Below are 21,325 nucleotides of genomic sequence, written 5' to 3'. Positions count from 1 at the left end.
TTCTTTAGCAGCAATTTCATAATCTGCGCTAATTCAGGTTCAGAATCCTTTCGCTTTTGTCCTCCCTTTTTTGGCACCATGCTAACTATATCGCGCTTCGCACTACCTTGCTATAGAAACTAACGCGCCCCGAGTTCCCTGTTCCCGCACCCCTAAGCACCGTTCCCGCCGCCTGGCAGGAGCCCGCACCCCGAGGATCCCCGCACACAGCCGTAAGCCCCGTAAGGCAGCGACACTCCAATCCCTTCCCAGCACCCACCGTGACTCACGGCTGCCCACAAGGCCCCCCGAGGCACTCGACCCCTTACCTAGCTACACGAACGATGCTCGATCCTTCTGCTTCTAGAGTTTCGCCAAGCCGGCCCGGATCACGAGAATGGCCAGGTGCCGGCGTTAGCAGTCAGGTAACCAGGAGTGATAGCGGGAACAGAGACCCCAGTCACAGGGAGTTGACCCTAAATAGGCCCAGAGTCTCCACCCCCTGACCCTCGGGTCACGCAATATCACCGGAGCGGAAATGGGTCGGCCGGACGCTGATTGGGCCATCCGCCCGACCAACCACCAGAGACCAGGAGCGGGCGGGGTCCGGAGAGGCCGGGTCCTAAGTGCGCGCGTCGTGATTCTCCGCGCTTGTCAAAGACTACAGCTGGCACAGAATGCGGCAGCACACATTCTTTTTGCCCTACCCACATACAACTACACCTCCAATCTTCTCCGTCATCTTCACTGCCTGCCAATCAAACAGAGGGTTCAGTTTAAATCCCTGAGCATCACACTTAGGATTCTAAACGGCCAGGGTTCCCAAATTCTACAGGGGATGTGCACTTCATATGCTCCATCGCGAGCACTGTGCTCCGCTGACCTGCATCTGGTGTGCACTCGCCGGGTGCGCAGGAGTAGAGCAGGGGGACATTGTTTCAAGGTCCAGGCCCCTGCTCTATGAAACTCTATTCCATTGGCTGCCCGCAGTATAAAGGATCATTGGGCATTCAAGAAACTGATTAAAACCTGGCTTTTCTCTTCCATCAAGCTTTTTTCTCTCAGGCTACCTGTCTGCTAGCGCTGGGACACACTGTTGCTGGGGCAGCCATGCGCTTTATAAATGTGTATAACATAACATACCATAACATAACATGACAAACACCATATGTTTCAGTGAAGCCATTATGTAGCTAGGGAACTCCTTTTGGATAGTGGACAATGCATTCTTTACTATGGCTTCCCTGCTCACTTGCAATATCAAGTAAAAGAACTAGACATCACAGAGGCACATCTGCTCATGCAGATATGTCCTCGCATAAAATATAATGCACCCTGCTTTAGGGTGCAAAGGTCTGCAGTAGGGTTTACTTACTTATATTAGATACTAGCAGCCCGTTCTGACGTTGTCCGGGTCAGAAAAGTAAATTGTGTAATCTTGTTACTGAAGAAATATAGAATCATAGTACTATTTCGTGGTAAACGGAGTTAATGGTAATCGTGTTTCCTTGTTTGTCCTTGCACCCCCTGTGAGAATGTTGTTGCTTGTGACAACACGAAATTTTATTTAGTCCTTGGTGATGTTGCCGAGTGAAATTCTTGTAATATAGGGCCGCTTGCAAAGTGCTGTTTATTTGTTTGTTAGGACATTTTTTAAGCACTGAACTCAACTTTTATCCTTAGCGCTGCAATTACTGGGAGGGTTACAGTGGTAACACACATAGCGGCGAATGAATCCCTTGCTGTTTCTGCAGCTTCTGAACGCAAGTACTGTGATTTTTATAGTGGGACGCTGACTCGCTTAAGCTCTAAAACGTGCAAAAGCCTGCGTTTTTTAATTTATCTCATCTCCGTGTGACAATGTTTTCAGCTTCAGAACGCAAGAACGCTGACTCGCTCAAGCCCTGAAACGCCGTGTAATGTGAAAGGCGTTGTTATCTACTGTGTGAAAGCCGCGCCTCTTTTGAGGTCATCCCCCTGTGACAAAGCGGGAGCTTGACTAATGGAGAAAATGTTTTGAAAAGATTCCTTGCAAGCCCGGCATGTCTACCACCCTTCATGCAACGGTAACGCCCAGGTGAATGTGTCAGCCTCCCCGAATGCGTGAATGTGTGTGCGAGTGATGTGTGTGCGAGTGAATATTGCGCCTTTGAAATACGCTGCACTGTGAGCGTTATAATGAATGAAGCGTGAATGGTGTTGGAAGAATGTGTGTGCGAGTGAATATTGCGGCTTTGAATGATGCACTGCAATTACGCTGTAATACTGTTTGGTTTAGCACCATCTCCTCGCATCGTGGACAATGTTAACACCCACATCTTGCCCCTCTCAATGTTAACGCCCACATCTAATGCCCACATCTTCTCGCATCGTGGACAATGTTAACGCCCACATCTTACCCCTCTGTTAATGTTAACGCCCTCATCTTTTCACATGTTAACGCCCAACGCCCACAAGGGACTACTTTACCACTGAGGGTGCCCCCCCTTTTTAATGTATTTGGTGTCCATATATATAGCCTATGTCCATCTCCTGGACCTCCCCTTTCCAACGCTGTATTGGGTGTTGTGATTGATGGTGTACTTTTCGAGTTTACCCGCCTCAAAGGACATGAAGTTCTCTCTTTATAATAGTAGTATAGATAGATAGTGACTTTGGCATTACGTGCAGGAATGTGCCAATTCATGTTTTCACTCATGGTTTGCACCATGTCATGCATCATGCAATGATTGTCAGTTTGGAATTTGTATGTAGGTCCCTTAGGGTGGCATAAAATATGTTGCATCCCTAAGGGACCCCCTTAGGTACCCATGAGGTGCTAAAGTCTATTGCCAATTGTAGTGTAATTACACATCTTGTTTAAGGGAAGGAGCACTGGCACTGAGTTCTGGTTAGCAGGCCTCAGTGCAAACTCAAAGTTAAAAATCAGCAACTAGTAGCTAACAATTGGGAAAATATTAGGGGGGGGGGTCATTGCAACAAAAGCCCAGTTCTCTACAGGCGTTAACCTGCAAGTGCACCCACTTACCAGGCCCTAACCTTCTCTTTTACTACATGCAAGGCACCCCTGAGATGGGCCCAAGGTACCCCCATGGGCAGGGTGCAATGTCTGTGAAAGGCAGGACATATACTGGTGTACTTTACATTTCCTGATAGTCAAATACTGTCAATTTCATTTTTTCACTATTGCAAGGACTAGCTCTCCCATAGGCTATCATTGGAGCTACAAAAGAACAAGAAGAGTTGGAGGGTCTGTGAGCCAAAAAGCCGAGCCTATAAGGTCTTCATTAGAAAACCACACTGTTGGATTGCACTGAACCAGACCAAGTGGTCACATGACACTAGATGTATGATAGATATCCTATCAGCCCACCCACTTGGCGGAGCCTCGTCATGTAGGACGTCTAGAACCAGGGTGGTGTGTCCAAGCCCAGATGAATTGGCCAGACAGCACACAATTCTGGTTCATACAATGGAAGTGTCCATGCCACTGAGCGGTGCTGGTAAAGTGCAGTGCAAACAAAAAAGGGTGAATAAGTGATGTTAAAATGACGGTCGAGGCAAAAAAACTTTTTATTGATATTCACCAGGACGCCAGATTAAAAGAAGTGTAGAACAGTGTGAAAAAATCACTGTTTGCTTTGCTGTGTTGTTAAATAGGCCAACATGTTTCTGCCAACAGGTGAAACTACACCAGCATTCTTCAGGGCCACATAAATAAGATGTTGCTACTGCAAAGGTACACTCTAATGGTATTATATAAAGTGAAAAAGACAGACCAAAAATCCTAGAGGACTGTCAAACTAATGGTGTGGTCACATGGACCATCCTACCGTATCCTCTTGTACCAATTGTTGATAGAGTATGCATTCCTGTGAAAAAAAACAAAGACAAAAACTATTTTGTGTTCATCAAACATAACAAACTAATTATGTCATGAGGACCATTATAAGACTCAGCAAGGCTAGTCCCTATGAAAAAAATTGGCCCACCGGCAAGTTGTCATGCATGTGGATGCAGGTCCCTAATCAAGTCCAGGATGGTGTGGGGGTATAGCTTGTACCTTTGCAAGATCTCTGCCTCTGTAAGTTAAAAGAGAATGATCCGCTGTCTGTAGACTTGCTCCTCCCGTCTTCAGACCCTCTCTCCTGCTGCCTGTAGCCTTAGCCACCTTGCTATTACATAGAATGCCGCCATTCTGGTCACACTGTTGCATTTTGGGGCCTTTTCTATAGCCTGCACCTTGTTACCACCTGCTTTCACTCCATGGTAATTACCGACTCTTAATTACCGAATTTCATGAAATTCGGTATTTTAGGGGTTTCCTACATCTCCATTCACATTTTTTAGCATTTCTTATTTTCTGAATCGGTAAATATGAATTCAGTATTTTCCGATTCGGTAAATACCGAATCAGAAATTTCCGATTCAGTAAATTCCGATTCAGAATTTACCGATTCGTATTTACCGAATCAGTCTTTTTGGGCTCCTACATCTCAATTTCACAATACCGGTCGGTAACGGCCAAAACGACCTAATTTCAGCCGTTACCGACCGGTATTGGGCTACCTACATCTAGCCCTTAGAGTCTGGGCTTTCTGAGCTTACAAACACATCTTTTAGTGAAGGTGTTTTTTAAATTGTGCATTTGAAAATGCCACTTTCAGAAAGTGGCAAAAGAAACAATTGATGAACGGAATGCTGACAATGCAACCATTCACCCCCAGTCACAAGAATCTGGGTTAAATCCATCATTCCTTTGCTCACCACACCACCTCAGTTTGGACCCAGCCATATGCAAATCAGTCTTGACCCTGTTCCTTGTGGGAAAAGACCAGCCCGAACTGCCAAGCCAAGTCCTCCCTCTTCCAGAAACAAGCATCCTGGGACCGGGTTCAGGGCATCACCCTTCATCAGCCAGGCTAGCTTGAATCCAGTGGTATAGTGAGCACGGGACCCAAGTCTGGGCATACCCTTCCCACTTAGAGTGAGATATGCAAAAGAAACAATTGATGGACGGAATGCGGATAATGCAAACATTTACCCTCAGTCACAAGGATCTGGGTTAAATCCATCATTCTTTTTCTTACCACACCACCCCAGTTTGCACCCAGCCATATGCAAATCAGTGTTGATCCTGTTCCTTGTGGCAACAGCCCAGCCCGATCTGCCACAACTGGTCCTCCCTGGACCGTAAACTAGCATCCTGGGACCGGTTTCATGGCATCACCCTTCATCACGGTGTCTCATGACACCCTCGTCAGTCGTCTGGAGGGGGTAGGGGTCGATGGAATGCCCCTATCATGGTTAAAAAGCTTTATATCTGGTAGCTCACAATGTGTTTCATTGGCTCCCATTCTTCCATCTTTAGGGAACTCACAAAGGGGGTTCCACAGGGCTCATGCCTAAACCCCACATTGTTTAATGTGTATGTGGCCCCCCTGGCGAAAATTGTGAGAGAACATGGGCTCACACCAATATTTTATGCTGATGACACCCAGCTATTATTCCCTTTCCAGAACATGACACCAACAGTAAAAAGCTCTTTTGCTGCAGGAATGAGAGCGATAGCCGGATGGATGACCTCCAACTGCCTGCAGTGTAATGTAGGCAAAATGGAGGTCATGCTCTTTGGAGATGCCCCACTCTTCTGGTCACCTGAGTGGTGGCCTCCTGAATTAGGTATGGCCCCATGCCCAAAAGAAACCGTAAAAAAACCTAGGTGTCAAGCTTGATCAGTCCTTGGTACTTAAAGATCATGCCACACAGGTTACAGGAACCTACCTGAGGGTGATTGGCCTATTGAGGAGAGTCTTCCCCTACTTAGCAGACCATCATAGAAAAACACTAGTGCAGACCCTAGTAATCAGCAGGCTGGATTACTGCAATGGCTGCTCATATCTGCTAATAAGGAACAGCTAGGCAGGCTACAAGTAGCCAAGAACACGGCTGCTAGGCTGATTTTAAATTCTCCAGCCAGATCCCCCTCTCGTCCTCTGCTAAATAAGCTACACTGGCTACCCATTCGCCAGAGAGTGAAATTTAAGATCTGCTGCATCATTCATAAATGCCTGTTTGGATCTGGCCCCAGATACCTAACGGAAATCTTAAAACCTTATGAGCCAGGTCGAACCCTGCGCTCCAAAAATCAAGCGCTGCTCCAGATCCCTAGGATTAAAAGAGAGAGACAGGGAGGCCGAGCCCTATCATACAAAGGCCCCACTCTCTGGAACTCCCTGCCTCTCACTCTTAGACTAAACTCTAATCTGCCTGCATTCAGGAAATGCCTGAAGACGTACCGATTCTCCATCAAGTAGCCTCTCACCAATGTTATACAGATGTCGCTGTCTGGCTCAGCACACAGAAAGAACAAAAGCGCGGAGATACCTCTTCGGGGGTCGAATTCCTGCGCTATAAAAGAGCTTAAATAAATAAATAAAAAATCAGTCTGGCCAGCTCGAATCTAGTGGTGTAGTGAGCACGGAACCCATGTCTGGGCATACCCTTCCCACTTAGAGCGAGATATGCAAAAGAAACAATTAATGGACGGAATGCCGACAATGCAAACATTCACCCTCAGTCACAAGGATCTGGGTTAAATCCATAATTCTTTTGCTCACCACATCACCCCAGTTTAGACCCAGCCATATGCAAATCACTCCTACCCTCGTGCGAGCGACCGGGACCGCCGACTGGAGACTGCCCCTTGCCTACGCGCCAGGCTCCGCCCAGAAGGGACCCGACTATATTCGAAACTAACCTGACGGTAGTACTGCCGAATTCGCCCTAGACATCATCTGTGATAAGTCCTATTTACTCTTTCAGCCGGCGGCCCCCGCTTTGAACAGAATCCATCTGTGGTTTTCGCCCTAACCTAGAAAAGGTATATTTATCCCATACGGGCAGCAGACAAGGTCAGCATCCCCCTACTGTCCTCCACGATATCTCCCTCTTGATGTGAAGGGACTCTCAATTTTACTTATCCTTGCATTTTCCCCCCGTGGGATTGACTCCGCCACATACAAGTGGGAACGGGATCCCAGCTATTTATCTACAGCAACACGATCTCCCCTAGGCATAAGCAAATTGCCTCCTACTGTGGTTAACCATACGCCAGGTCCTGCCGTTACCAATTTTCTATACGTGTGTGGTTCCTTCTTCTCTACCCCACTTTGCCCTGATGAAGGTGTTGCCCCGGACGGGGCCATACACCGAAACGCGCGTTGGCGTTTGTTCCCACTGAGGAACCTTCTGAACCAACCCGGACATTTGATCATCGGTCCCCCTGTCATCTGAAAATCATCTCTGCTTAGTGTTGTAGGATGCATGATGTGTGAATGTTTTTTGTAAGAATGTGAAGGGTATGTTAGTATGAAGTCAGAACCACCATTTAATTGTTGCCAAGATGTTTATTTATTTGGATGTATAACTTTTTATATCTATATACAATGATAATGAATTCATGAAAATAAAAAAAATATATTTCGATAAAAACTAACTTGTTATATGAATTGCTTGGGTTCAGGACAATTTTTATAATACAAAGGACCTCTCCTAGGCCATGAACTAAAATTATTGCGGGCAGGTCCCCTTTCCGTGTTTGCCTGTTCCTTGTGGGAACAGTCCAGCCCGAACTGCCAAGCCAGGTCCTTTCTTGACCGGAAACAAGCATCCTGAACTGTTCCCTTGAGGCACACGGTCAAGACTGATTTGCATATAGCTGGGTCCAAACTGGGTTGGTGTGGTGAGCAAAAGAATGATGTATTTAACCCCCCAAAAAACTGATTTGCAGATGGCCTGGTCTAAACTGGGGTGGCGTGGTGAGCAAAAGAACAATGGATTTAACCCAGATATCTGGACTATGGTGAATGTATGATTTATTCAGCATTCTGTCCATCATTTGTTTGCATAGCACTTTTCACTCTAAGTGGGATGGGTATACCCAGACATGGAAAGCTTGCTAAATGTGCCATTGGATTTAAGCTAGCCTGTCTGAGGAAGAGTAATACCCAGAAACCAGTCCCAGGATGCTTTATTCTGATCCAGGGAGGATCTGGCTTGGCAGTTCGGTCTGGACTGTTCCCATGATGCACAGGGTCAAGACTGACTTGCATATGGCTGGGTCTAAACTGGGGTGGCATGATGAGCAAAGGAAAGATGGATTTAACCCAGTTCTCTTGACTGGGGGTGAATGTATGATTTAGTCAGCATTCTGTTCATTTATTTGTGTAGCACTTTTCACCCTAAGTGGGATGGGTATGCCCAGACGTGGGTCCCTTGCTCATGGTGCCACTGGATTCAAGTTAGCTAGCCTGGCTGATCAAGGGTATTACCCAGAAACCAGTCTGAGGATGCTTGTTGCCGGTCCAAGGAGGACCTGGCTTATGAGTTCAGTCTGGACTATTCCCATGAGGCACAGGGTCATGACTGATTTGCATATGGGTGGGTCTAAACTGGGGTGGAATGGTGAGCAAAAGAACTATGGATTTACCCAAGATCTCTTGATAGGGGGTGAATGTATGATTTATTTAGCATTCCATCCATCATTTGTTTGCATAGCACTTTTAGAATGTGGGCCTATTCTTGTTTAACCATCAATGTCTTGTTTAGAAATACAGAGGTCTGTTTGTGCATTCACTCTAGACAGTCACACAAATGGGGTTAAGGTGTACCCTGCATATCCTGATGGCCCATCTCCAGTCTGATGGGCCTTCCTGAGCTCGAATGATGGGAGGAGCTGTCACCTGGACCTGAATATGGCTGTGTCTGGCCTCTCACAATGCAGTCTCCACCCCCCTGAAGTGTGCCTGGGGCCACGATCAGGCAGGACAAGAGCTTGTCCACTACAAAGACAATCCTTTGAAGAATGCCTACTTCAAAGGTAAAAGTGGTATAATTATTGGACCTAAATCCCCAGACTTTAAGAACACTTATGGATCAAGAGGAACCTCTGCCAATCAGAAGAGCTAAAGTGCTGTGAGGAGGAGAAGTGATACTTTGCTGAGCATTGCCTTGCTGGGTTGGCCTACAGTTGTTGCTTCTGCTTTGGAGAAGAAAAGGCCTAGACTTTGCTTTGTATCCTGCTTTTGAGGTTTCTCCAAGAAGTTCTGCTAAGAAGCCTCAGGGCCAGCAAATACATGACCTGCAACACCCCTGAACTTCACTGCTTGGACTTCTGACCTGCCAAGTGGTGCCAATTACAGTCCTGGACCCTTGGAGGTTGTTACTGCTGCAAAAATCTGCTCAAAACCATCAAAATCAAATCATAGGCCTTCCAGTGCCTGTTTTTCGATGCCGCACCACTGTGCTGAAGACATTTGCACACATTGCCAACATGTTTCACCAAAGAAATCCGCACAGCACCAGTCAGCAGCTGGAGAAACCACTGCAACCCAAATTCAGTGCACTGTATCTCTGAAGTCCGAAACCTCTCACTGACTCCGTTGCAGGACCTGCTGTGCTGCGGAAAGAATGAAAGCAATATGAAGCCCCGGCTGAAGAAATCTCTTCAGCACGGCATCAACCTCCAGCGTGTTTGGATTTCCATGCATTGCACTTGTGGACCTTGTTTTTCCAGAGCATCACCCACAGACCATAACTGTCTTGGATTGTGATGCATCGCTTTCCCCTACCGTCTGGATTCGATGCAACACGTCTCCTGCGTGCAGTAGAAATGACACATCGCCTATCCGAGGACTCAGGAACTAAGGCATCACTGTTTTTTCTGACGCTTCCATCCTCTGCTGCTGTTTTACCTTGTGGATTTTGACGCATCAAAGGTACATTTTTGTAAAAAATAACTGCATCCATAGAGTTCTATGGACAGACTTGCTTGAAACCTTTTAAAAGTCAAAAGTCATATTTTGAGTTTTGTGTCTTGGATTGTTGTCATTTTGGTCTTGCTTGGCTTAGATAAAGATACTTTATTTTCCTAAACTGATGTGGTGTCAATTCGTAGTAATTTCACTGTCTTACTGTGTGTGTTATGTACAAATACTTCACATATTGCCTCTGAGATAAGCCTGACTGATTGTGTTAAGCTACCAAAAGGGTAAACAGGGGCTATCCGGGTGTGTAACTCCTTTGTCCTGACTAGAAGGAACAGTCCCTCTTTGAACAAGATGCAAGACACTGCCAACTAGAGACCCCCATTTCTAACACTAATAATATGAGAACAAGAGCGCAAACAACAAAAGCGGACATCAGTCAAATGGGGTCATGCAAGAAGAAAAATAGTTAAGAGCTAGACATGGAGGAGGAAGTTCTATAATCCCCAAATGAAGTTTCTAAGCTAAGCGTAGGAACTGCAATCGATCAAAACATGCTTTGAGTCAGTAGGCCTATCCCAACTATCGCCAGTCATGTTATATAAACAGAAAACAGATGGCAAATTACGGAATCACCTTCTTCTCAAAAACATTAATGAATAGTTACTGCATGGAAGGTGGGGGCCCTAGGCAATTGGCTACTTTGCCCATGCCTTTAAATATCTCCGGCTGGTAGGCATTTAGAAGGCAAGAAAGGGTCACAACTTATGACAAGGGGGAGGGGAAATGGGGTGGTGGATTCTTCAACAATGGTTGCATTAGGGTTAGCCAGAGTTGGAAACTCGTATAGAGTGAAGAGGAGGGGATGATGGGCCTTCTTTTGTAATGGGTCTCGGTCTCCAGCTTGTGCTTTTTCTGGTTATTCCTTGGATGCTAAAGCAAACACGTAACCATGCGCATTGCACAAATGTCAGGGGAGACAGTCATGTATACCGAGTTGGATATGCTCCTATGACAACTCAACTTCCCACTCACATTACAAACTTACACTTATTTAAACCATCTAATAAATATATCCTGAAAAATAAAACTTTCCTGGACATATCCCACCAATAACAATTTCAACAACCACCTAAACCATCATTAACATCCCTCCCACAACACACAAAACAATTAATCTTTTCCAACAGAAAGACAGCTACTCAGCCTCTGTTCAAAGCAGCATTTCCGTTCATGTTGTCTGGTGTAGCCTTTATTCTGTCCAGTTACTTTCCTTGCTCTGGCAAGAGCCTGCCCAAACTAACTTTTGAGAGCGGATGTGACAGTGGTGGCTAGTGATATAATGGGGACTGGATTCAGGAAGGTGATGGCAGCTGTGTGTTTGGTGGCGGGGGCAGGTGTGGTTTTCATTCCTCCTAATGACCTGCAGAGATAGCCCCTAGTAGTGCTGCAAGCTGCACTTATTACAGTTTCCCTGCACTCCTGGAACAACAGCCTTGTGGGGGCCTACGTTTGTGACCCAATTTCCACATGGCCCTCTGGAAATAAAAAGAAGGCAATGATTTAGATAATGCTGTCAAATATACATGTGGAGTCCTAGAACGGGTTGCACGGCCTTTCACCCTTCATTTACTATCCTGTCAAGGACTGCTTTGCAGCTCATTTAGGGTAGCCATTTTGCATAATAAATTGCTATTCCTTATGACAAAATGTTATGTAGGTTTTTTGGAAGCTGTAAGTAATGATGTAAAAAGAGAGCAGCATGGCTTTATGACAGATGTCTTTTCTATCTCTGCACCATAGAATGCCAGGGACTGAAACACCACATGCTCTAATGAGAAGAAAAATGAACCTTGCAGCCAGGTAGGCAATGATAGCAGTCAGGTGAAGGATTAGCAGGTAAATGAAGAACTAAGAAATGTAGACGATTGATTGTATATTTTGTAATCTCAAACATTTTTGCATTCTGCATTAGCATACCCAATAGCATTGGCTTCATGCTTTCAGCATTTTATATACAAATACATCACGTAAAAATGTACCATCGCTTTATGATCCATGATAAAAGTGCAAAACAGCTTGGCTAATTCCTCCATGCATTAATGCTGCTGAACGGCTGCAGCAAAATGACCGCTGCACCTCAGCACGCAAACCACATTGTCATTCAAAAGTGCCCCTACTGGGGAAGCACTCACCTGTGTTGTAGAGTGCAATCCATATCACCCTGCACTTCAAGAGCATCTCATCAGGAACATTAATTTTCATAGGAAGGAAAAAATGCAAATTCAAAATGTTCTTCAAGCACTTTTGTATTGCAGGTGGATATAGATAGTGCTTCTTATCCATCACAAGGAGATGAAGTACTTTTGTAGATGGGTAGCACATTACATTGTGGATCTAGGCATACGTCACCTGACTGGTGATTTTCACAAGAAACTAAACACGTGACAAGGCATATGTACACTTTTAATATGGAATGTTGTTACAAAATAAATGTTGACTCAGCAAATATTTGTAAAGTTCTCGTGATGAAGGGTCTTCCTCGAAACACGAAGAGAATATGAGTAAACAATCAATAGATGGTAATTGAAAACAAATAAAGCTTGTGAAAAAGCTACGTAAAATGAAGTCTTGCAGCCTGTCATGAGAAGCCGCCTTGGAGATGTAGGGTCCTGCGGGATACGTTCTAGTGTCCCACAGGAAGCTGTCCTCCAGCCACTACCTTGAGGGCTGGACACACTGCACCCCCACACACGGTTACTGCACTACGTTACCTGGTGTCTGTGTCAGTCATTTCTGTAGTGTGGGCCTGAGGCCCGACACCACATTGGCGATGAAGGGGTTCCAGCCCCTGTGCACAACAGTTGCATTGGCCGTGCTGTGGAAGAATGATGCAGCATGAAGCACCAGTACCTGTCTCTCTGCAAAGCGTGACCCTGCAGCTGCCAGTCGACACAAGGAGAAGGGAAAGGGCGCAGTGCTACCACACTGCTGTGTGAACCCCCGGCCCCAGCCAGCACGATTTAACTGGCAAAGAGCATGCTGAAGCCCTGCCTGCGAATATAACGTGCACAGCCTGCAATCACCCTACAGCACGCACCAGCACAGCCTCTGACCACAGAGGGGGTTGTTACCCCGGAAGCGGCCGCAGCGTCAAGGGACGAGAACTGCACACATCACTGTGAGGTGGGCCGCTACAAGCAACTGCGGCCCCGGAGAACTCCCTGTGGATCTTGCCATGCTGCCGGCATCGCTATCCCTGCAAATCTTGCCATGCTGCAGGCATCGCCATCCCCTCATTGAGACAGTTGCTGCTGCAAAGGAAGAGCACTGCCGCTCATCACAACAAGCTTCATGACTACCAAAGCCCATGCAGCACCGACAGGAAGGTGGCGAGTGTGCCTGTACCTCCTCGATCTGCGCGAAGCCAGTGACCTCCCGAGAGCTGCCCGAGCGCACTGGCGCAAAGCGGCGACCAGTAAGTAAGTAAGTAAGTAAGTAAGTAAAATTTTATTGTGTATGGTTAGTTAAACCTTTACAAAAGAGTAAATTTCAAAAGATCTTATTCCATAAAATACATAAATAAAAATGCATCTACAGACTGATGTCCATTTTGGAGTAATAAAGTCTATCTTTCATTATCTAACTTCAAAGTCATTTGTTTCACTAAGACTTTGGGTTTTGTCCCATTGATCACCTCTTTTTAGTTTTTCAGCAGTAGGAGGCTCGCTTTCTGAAAAAATCTGGTGGCCTGCAGGCTATCTGCGGAGACCAGTACATGTAGTGTGCGTGGGGGTGAGGAGGCCATCACCTGCCAGCCTGACCCACACTCGGCCATGGAAGGAAGAAACTAAGGCAGTGGTCGCCAAGTGTGAAGCCTGCACCTGAGTGAGCCGGGACGCGGAGAAATACATGTTGCATGGCCCGTGCCCAAGTCCGCTCTGTCACTACCAGCAAGCCGCCCAGCCCATGTGCACTGCCCCTACTGTGCCCTCCCATAGCTCCCTTGAACGATCCACACGGTCTGGAGGTAGGCGCGCGGCCATAGGTTCTGGCTGCCAGCAAACATCTGGGCCCAGCACCGGGTGCCACAACCGAACAGCACCAAGCTCCAGCAGCTGATGTGGAGTAGCGTGGAAACCCAGCAGTCTTCAGGAGTCACACGCAAGCGAACTCCAGCCCGTGAAGCCTGCCTTTGAGAAGGAGAACTGCCGCAATGCACTGTACGAGCACCGGCCGCGCCATCTAGCGGTTGAATGCAGCACCGCACCATGAGTCCCGCTGAGAGACTGCCACCTCAGACAAAGGAGAAAACACTCTTCTCCTGATACAGCCTGGCTGTCCTGAAGCCCGGGGCAGCCTGATGAACTTCACTCTAAGCATGGGCGGAAAATCCGTTCCGCTCGCGGATTTTGCGGATTTTCGGTAAATTCGCAATCCGCGAACGCTCGCGAATTTACCGAAAATCCGCAAATTCGCACGCAGCGGATTTTTTTTTCTTGGTGATACAATTTTGCGGCGTGCGGTGTAAGTTCGCAATTGCGAACATGTAGGTGCGGCGGGCAGCAACAATCTCGCACTCGCGAAATTACAAAAATTGCAATTCTGCACAAGAAATCTACTAGCAAGCAGCATAGACTTTCTGAAAATGATGATTTTTATCAGAATAACTCCTCAGGTTGACATTTGCCTACACTTTTTTGGATTTGAGGCCTTTTGATTTTCTTTGGATAACTTTTGGATTAGAAATCAACTTTCTCATATAAGCTTCTTTGGGACATTACAGTTGCTGTAATGCTGTTCTGCAGAAAAACGAGTTTTGCAAAAGTGAAAGCAGGTTCAAAAGTTCAAACTCATCATTAGTAACCATTCCCTGTAGTGCTTCCTGACTAGGGCCCCTCCAGAGTTCAGTTGCTAGTTGCAACAATTGTATGACCCTGCTCTGACCCTCACAGCAGGCTCATAGAATAGCTACAAGTAGGCCACAAAGGTCCTGAAAAAAAAATTGCACTGCAACAGAAAGCAAATTACAGATAAGGAAGCAGGTGCCAGACTGGAATTTTAAAACAGTGACACATTAATAAATCAACCCCAAATTAATTCATGTCAGTTGAAGCAGGCACGTGTGCTTGCTTTTTCCCCCCATAATCTACAGTGATGATGAACCAGAGGGTGGCATTGATGTACCAGAGGGTGGCATGGGTGAAACAGAGGGTGGCAGGGGTGAAACGGAGGGTGCTGGGAACCTGTGATGATGAACCAGACGTAGAAACAACATAATCGTGACCGTTGCAAGCCGACATGTAAGTTCGCAATTGCGAACTGGTACAAAACCCTCGCGAACTGTCAGAAATCCTTGCGAACTTGCAGAAATCCTTGCGAACACAAAAAAAAATCTGCAAATTCGCGAGAATTCGGATTTTGCGGATTGCGAGTTCGCAAATTCGCGAACGCCAGATTCGCAAAATTCGTACATGCTTACTTCACACAGCCCCTGCCCACGAGCGCCTGAGGACACAGCAAAGGCGAAGCGGCAGCAACGCTGGGAGCAGGTCAATGCCCCTATACCTGTAGCCGGAAAGCTGCTCCACACACCGCCAACTGTCAAAGTGGGATGGTGCTAGGAACAGCACTGGCAGCAAAGAAAGCACAGCACCGTCTTTGTGGGAGGACCACGACGGAGCAACCCTCATCTGCCCCCTATTGAGGTAATAATGGCCGTAGGGAGAGAGAAACGGGCAGCACTATGAGACAGCCCTGAGCATGTGGAGTATCTGGGGGCTGATGGGCGTCGCCCTAGCCCTGCGGGCGCACCACACCTGCATCTCCACTTCAGAACAATTTTCGTTTTCGGTCAAGATGGCTGACACCATCGGGACACACAATTGCACAGCGGTGCCATCTCTAGCTATTGCACCTGGAAGAAAAAGGGAACACTTTCCAATGCGAAATGTCAACATCCTTAGGAGACCTGTCCTGACAAGTGTAGCACGGTGACTACAGAGCCACTTCCCTTCTACTAGCAATGTTCAGCTTGACAAGCAAGGCAAGCACAACAAAGGGTTAAAAGAAACTACAGTTCAGAGGTCAACCCTGAACAGACGCTCACACGGTGTGAAAGCCTCTGGTGCACTGGGCAAAGCAAAAGAAATTAAGGCTGCAATGTCCCTGCTGGAACAGCCCTACTGTACGACAAAGTTAAGAGACTGATGGCCCCACAGAGAGGGCCCCAGGCTGTCTAGTCCCTAGAAGTCCAGCCTAAGTTATAGACCCACAACCAGTCAAGCTCCAAGCCACAGCCTAAAAGGCTTTTCTGCATGCCACAACCATGCTCATCAGCTCACAGGAGTAAAAGGAAGTGAAAGCATGTTCACAGCATGTGCCTGCAGTAACGCCAAACTAAAGAGACAGAGCACGGATCCCAACTCCATGGCAGAGAAGTGCCCAAGGCGCTGACAAATGGTTAAAAGAGAGAAACTCTGAAGGCCCACACAGCAAAGAGCTCTAGAAGTCCAAACTTATAGAGCTACGGAGGTTGCCAAGAGTCTGTTGGAGGCTAACTACAGCACAAGAAAGACTGGTGCAAAGCGCGCACCACCAGTGGCTGCCCAACGCCATTGCCATAGGGGAGATCGCATCAATTGCTCCCTGTTGGTGAGCAAACACAATCACAAACTACAACTCAGGCACACCCTGTGCCAGAAGAGATGGCCACACGCCCCTGATGGTGAACGACCACCACCGCAAAAAGGAAGAACAGGCACCCCAGGTGCCGGATGAAAGCGCCCAAAAAGGATACGGAGCGTACTAAGTCATGGGGGCAGCACCAGTGAACAACTGACAGCACGGGGAACGCCCGGGAGATAGAGACATCTCCACCAGGAAGCACTGCCGAACGCAGCACAGAGAGCAACCACATCTCTAATGCACAAGCGGAGCCCCGCACTGCCCCAAGAGGGATTAAGCAGTGACCCATGACAATCAAGAGAGGAGTTGCACACCCCACGTGGCAGGCCGCCACAGCAACATGCACTCCAACAACCAGCGATATATGAACGAATGTCATGTTGCCCAGCAAGCAAGAAGCCCGCCAGAGCGAAGGCAGAAGCTGGCACCATGACAGCGCCGCCTCGAGGTCCAAGCACAACGCCCTCGAAGAAAGAAGAGAGTGACAGCCCTGTCACCGTGAAAATCAGAGGATCACAGGTGAGCTGAATAGACCAACATAGGGAAAAGACCGAGGACTCACAGCAAGCCAAGAGCACACCCTGACACACCAGACAGCCACCAAGGCAGACCGACGTCTGTGGATACAGCCTCATGGGTGAATCGAACATAAGCCGCAGCAAGCAGCAACTGCGTCTCATCCTAACACTTCCCCAGGCGACTGTCCGTCTCCGAGCGTCAGCAGTCTAAGTCAAGCAGCATACCTGCTCCTGTCTGCCGTTGCCATGGGTGAAGATCAGCACCGAGTGTCCGTCCTCACACCTCCTCAACATGGAGTCAACAGTGGCCCTATGCCAGGCAAGAGAGGATCCCCACACTCTACGTGTCAAGTCGCCACAGACACTCTACCTCAGCAAGGCGGAGGTACATGGCTGTCAAGTCCCTCCTGACATCCAACACTCCCAGTAAGTCACCATCACTTGTCATCCCGAGTCACCACATGGCTGGCAACTGCCATCATGCCAGCCATCAGCACCTGCCTCAAACAACACAATTCCCAGAATATCGGCGGACTGGAGTCCAGCACCATCGCCACACCAGCCAACAAAAGAAACCAGAGGCCACCTGTGAACCTGGCCTACACCGGAACCGCGGCAGCGAGTGCAAGTCTTGGCCAAGACTCATCCACCCATGAGGGTTATGCCTGCGACTAAGTAACGGCTCCTCAGTGGTCCTGCAGCTGTCCCCAGATGGCACACAAGAGGCCCCCAGCGCAGCCCTCCTACAGTCCTGCAGAAAACCCGACGACGGGCCTCCTCAGGGGGGGAGAGCACGAAGAGACATTGCTTCATCGACAGGCTACCTGTCACAGTCAAGCAGTTCAACAGGGACAGTCGGTCCAGCAACATCTCTGTGAATTCTCACCTGGGACTCCATCCATGTTCATGAAGCAACCCACTAAAAGAAACTGTTAGACCACACCACAGACCATCAACAACATCAGCAAAGTAGAAGCCATGCAAGACATGTCATCTGTCAGCGACCTGACGATATGCAGGGGACGTCTCCAAGCCAGCGGTCGTGTCTTAAGCCACTCAGGTTAAACTGTGGGTGCCCGCCGAGAAGGTTCTTCCGCAAGCAAAGGTCACCAGCCCATGTCTGATGTCGTCCTGCCACTTGACTCTAGAGATTGATAGACCCTGTGGTATTTAGTTAACTGTTTTGTCCTCACAGGTTAATATAACACTTTGTTTGTTCCTCAATAAAGTTGGGAAGGAATGTAGTTTCCTGCTGGACACGTTTTAGTGTCCCACAGGAAGATGTCATCACAGCCACTCCCACGAGGGCTGGACACACTGCACCCCCACACCCATCCTTCACGGGTGCAACGAGTGATGTCAATAAAAGGGCGCGGGTGCACGTGCTCGGGCCAGTTACTGCACTACATTACCTGGTGTCTGTGTCCATCATTTCTGTAATGTGGGCCTGAGGCCCAACACCACAGGAGCCTGCCATGAAGTTGAATCCGTGCAATCAATAGGCTGCCCAAAAAATGGATGGCAGCAGCAGAACTTAGAAGGAGGAGACAGCTGTTGTAGTCCGGAGATGACCAGCACTTTTTCACAACACTGGGTGAGTTCCGGTTGACCCAAATATGTACAGCATATACCAAACACCTAAAACGTGATGGAAGGTAGCTTTCAATTTGTCTAAACACTTGTAATCACTGGGTGTATCATTCCAATCCATTGTTCTTTTGCTCAGCACGTTACCTCAGTTTGGATCCAGCCATTTGCAAATAAGTCTTGTCCCAGATCTAATAGGAACAGTCCGGTACGAACTGCCAGGTCAGGTCCTACCTTAATCAGTACACAAGCAAGCTTGATTCCAATGGCACAGTGAGAAAGGGACACATCTCTGTGTAATCACTTGCCACTTAGGAAGGTACGTCAAACACACAAAACGTGATGGAACAAATGTTTGCAATTTTTCTAGCCAATGTCACTCGATCCTGGGTTGACCTCATGGAACACTGACCAAGACTAACAGTAATCAATGCTTGGACAAGAACTGCCCTTATTTCACCTCCCAGTCCGTCTTTATAGAACATTTATACAAGGTGCCCCAGTGTAGTGCTTCCCAAGGAGTTCAGGAGGTTTTCTCTTCTTACCACTGGGTGGACCATATACGATATTTATCCTAAAGGTAAGTAACCAGTGTATGCTGTGGCTAGTTCCTTTGTTATTCCTGAATACACTATGAAAAGTACTAACCCTTGTTCCCGGTAAACTATTATGGACCCTTGATCTGCTCATCTGTCAGACCTAGGTTGATGCATATAGTTTGTAACTTGATGGCCGGTAACCAGTCCATGTCTCTGGCTGTTCTGCTGCTTGCTACTGGACAGACTTTATACATAACGTATCTACATTAAATGGAACCAGTGCACTCTGAGTGTCAATCCTCTGCTTGTCCCGAGTGGACACCTCGAAACACTTAGCCTCACTGCCTGTAATCCTGGCATGCACCAAAAATGTTCATCCAGTCCTGGAATGACTTTGGTTTGCAATGTTTGCTTGCTCTAGTTGAAACATAAAACACAGTATCCAAAATGTGCCTGGTGCAGCAAATTCTTCATGACATTCAGCAAATATTGTGGTACAAACTTTGGACATTCACCCCTATCTCCATGATTTGTGACCTACCACAATTATCTGCTTTGATATTTGGATATTTTTCTCTGGATGGCTGTAATTAGTTCATGCATCGTAATTACCCTCTTTTGGGCCTGGATAGATGTGAAATACCACACAAGACTGAACTCTCCTCAATTAACCAATTGGTTTTTCCCCTGGAAAAACTGACTCTTTCGTCCATTACAATAATTGCTTGTATCCAGTGCAGGTCATGGGCTGCTCACTCCTGACTATCAATTATATGTGACATGTTCAGACTTCCTACACAAGATAAATGCTAATGAGTCTCTCTCCTCCCGTTCTGAGAGGAACATAATGGAGTTTATGTAGGCACCTGCAGCCAAGTTTATTGATGTGAGTTGCTCCTTTACCGCTGTTAAATAGTGCGTAATGAATGCTATGGCTATGTCTCGCCTGTGTCTGCTTGGGAGTTGGTTCCATTATTTAAATATTTTGAATGGTAAATTGATATTTTAATCATTTAATTATATGTTGTGGTTTTGTTATGTATAATTTACATTTTCTACAGTTTAAATCATAATTTATAATTTATCAGTGAGTCGTCAGGTTTGTAGGGGATTAAGTGGAAACATATTGCAAATGTTATTATTGTTTTATTTGTAAATCGTTTTTGGTTGATTTAAAAATACGTTTATTTATTTAATTATTTGATTATGTCAATTATTTGTTGTTAATTCATTGATAAGTGTATTTAAAAGTAAGATTAAAAAAATATTCTTTTTACTTTTCATTTGTTCTAGGTGAGCTTGTTTTATTGAATTACCAACTTAATGTTATTAATGTTTATTTATAATGTATTTTAAAATGTTGTTTTGTTTTCTGATGGGTTTTTGCTGTATTAGGAATATATTTTTTTTATATTTGCAAGTTATTTATTTTGTTATTCAATTAATTGTTTTTTATTACAATTACTTGTATTACTTCACAATGCATATCATTGTAGTTTACTTGTTTTAATATTTCTGGGTTTTAGGTATGTAAATGTTTGAAAAATAGATAAAGAATTGGACTGGGTTATCTAACCAATGTCTTTCCTACTGTTACTTACATTAGACTTGGAATAGTAATTCTAACCCCTCCAAAGTCCAACACTTTCCCTGATTTTATATATGTTGCTGTGGTAATAATAAATCTAACCTCTCCAAAGTTACACACTTTCCCTACTGTTTCCTAGATTGGACTGTAAATAGCAAAACAAACCTCACCAAAGTTCACAACCTACCCTACTGTTGGTTGGACCGGAGAGAGAATAGTGAATATAACCAACATCCAAATTCCAATACATTCCCTACATTTGCCTTCATTGGAGTGACAATATTAAATCTAACCTCTACAATTTCTAACACTTTCTATGCTTTTTGGTACATTGGAGTTGGAATAATGAATCTGACCCTTTAAAAGCCCAACATTTTCCCTACTTTTGCCTAAAGTGAAGTTAGAATAGTATATTTGTGTCATTCAAAGTCCAGCACTTTTGGATGTTTTGTTTAATTGGAAATTGTATTATTTTATTATTAATATATGTCTTTAGTTAGTGTTTAAACTACGCAAATGTTCAATTTCCTCATTCAAATGTTTTATATTAATTTGCATTTTGTCTTTACATTATCATCATCATCAATTTAACTTTATTTCGGTTTGTTTATGAACCATAAAAGTACATAAAAAATAGAAAAATACATTTACAGCAATAGA

The sequence above is a fragment of the Lissotriton vulgaris genome, chromosome 3_1 (genome assembly GCF_964263255.1).
Source record: "Lissotriton vulgaris chromosome 3_1, aLisVul1.2, whole genome shotgun sequence".
In the NCBI taxonomy this organism is placed as follows: domain Eukaryota; kingdom Metazoa; phylum Chordata; class Amphibia; order Caudata; family Salamandridae; genus Lissotriton; species Lissotriton vulgaris.
This window is presented reverse-complemented; position numbering follows the sequence as displayed.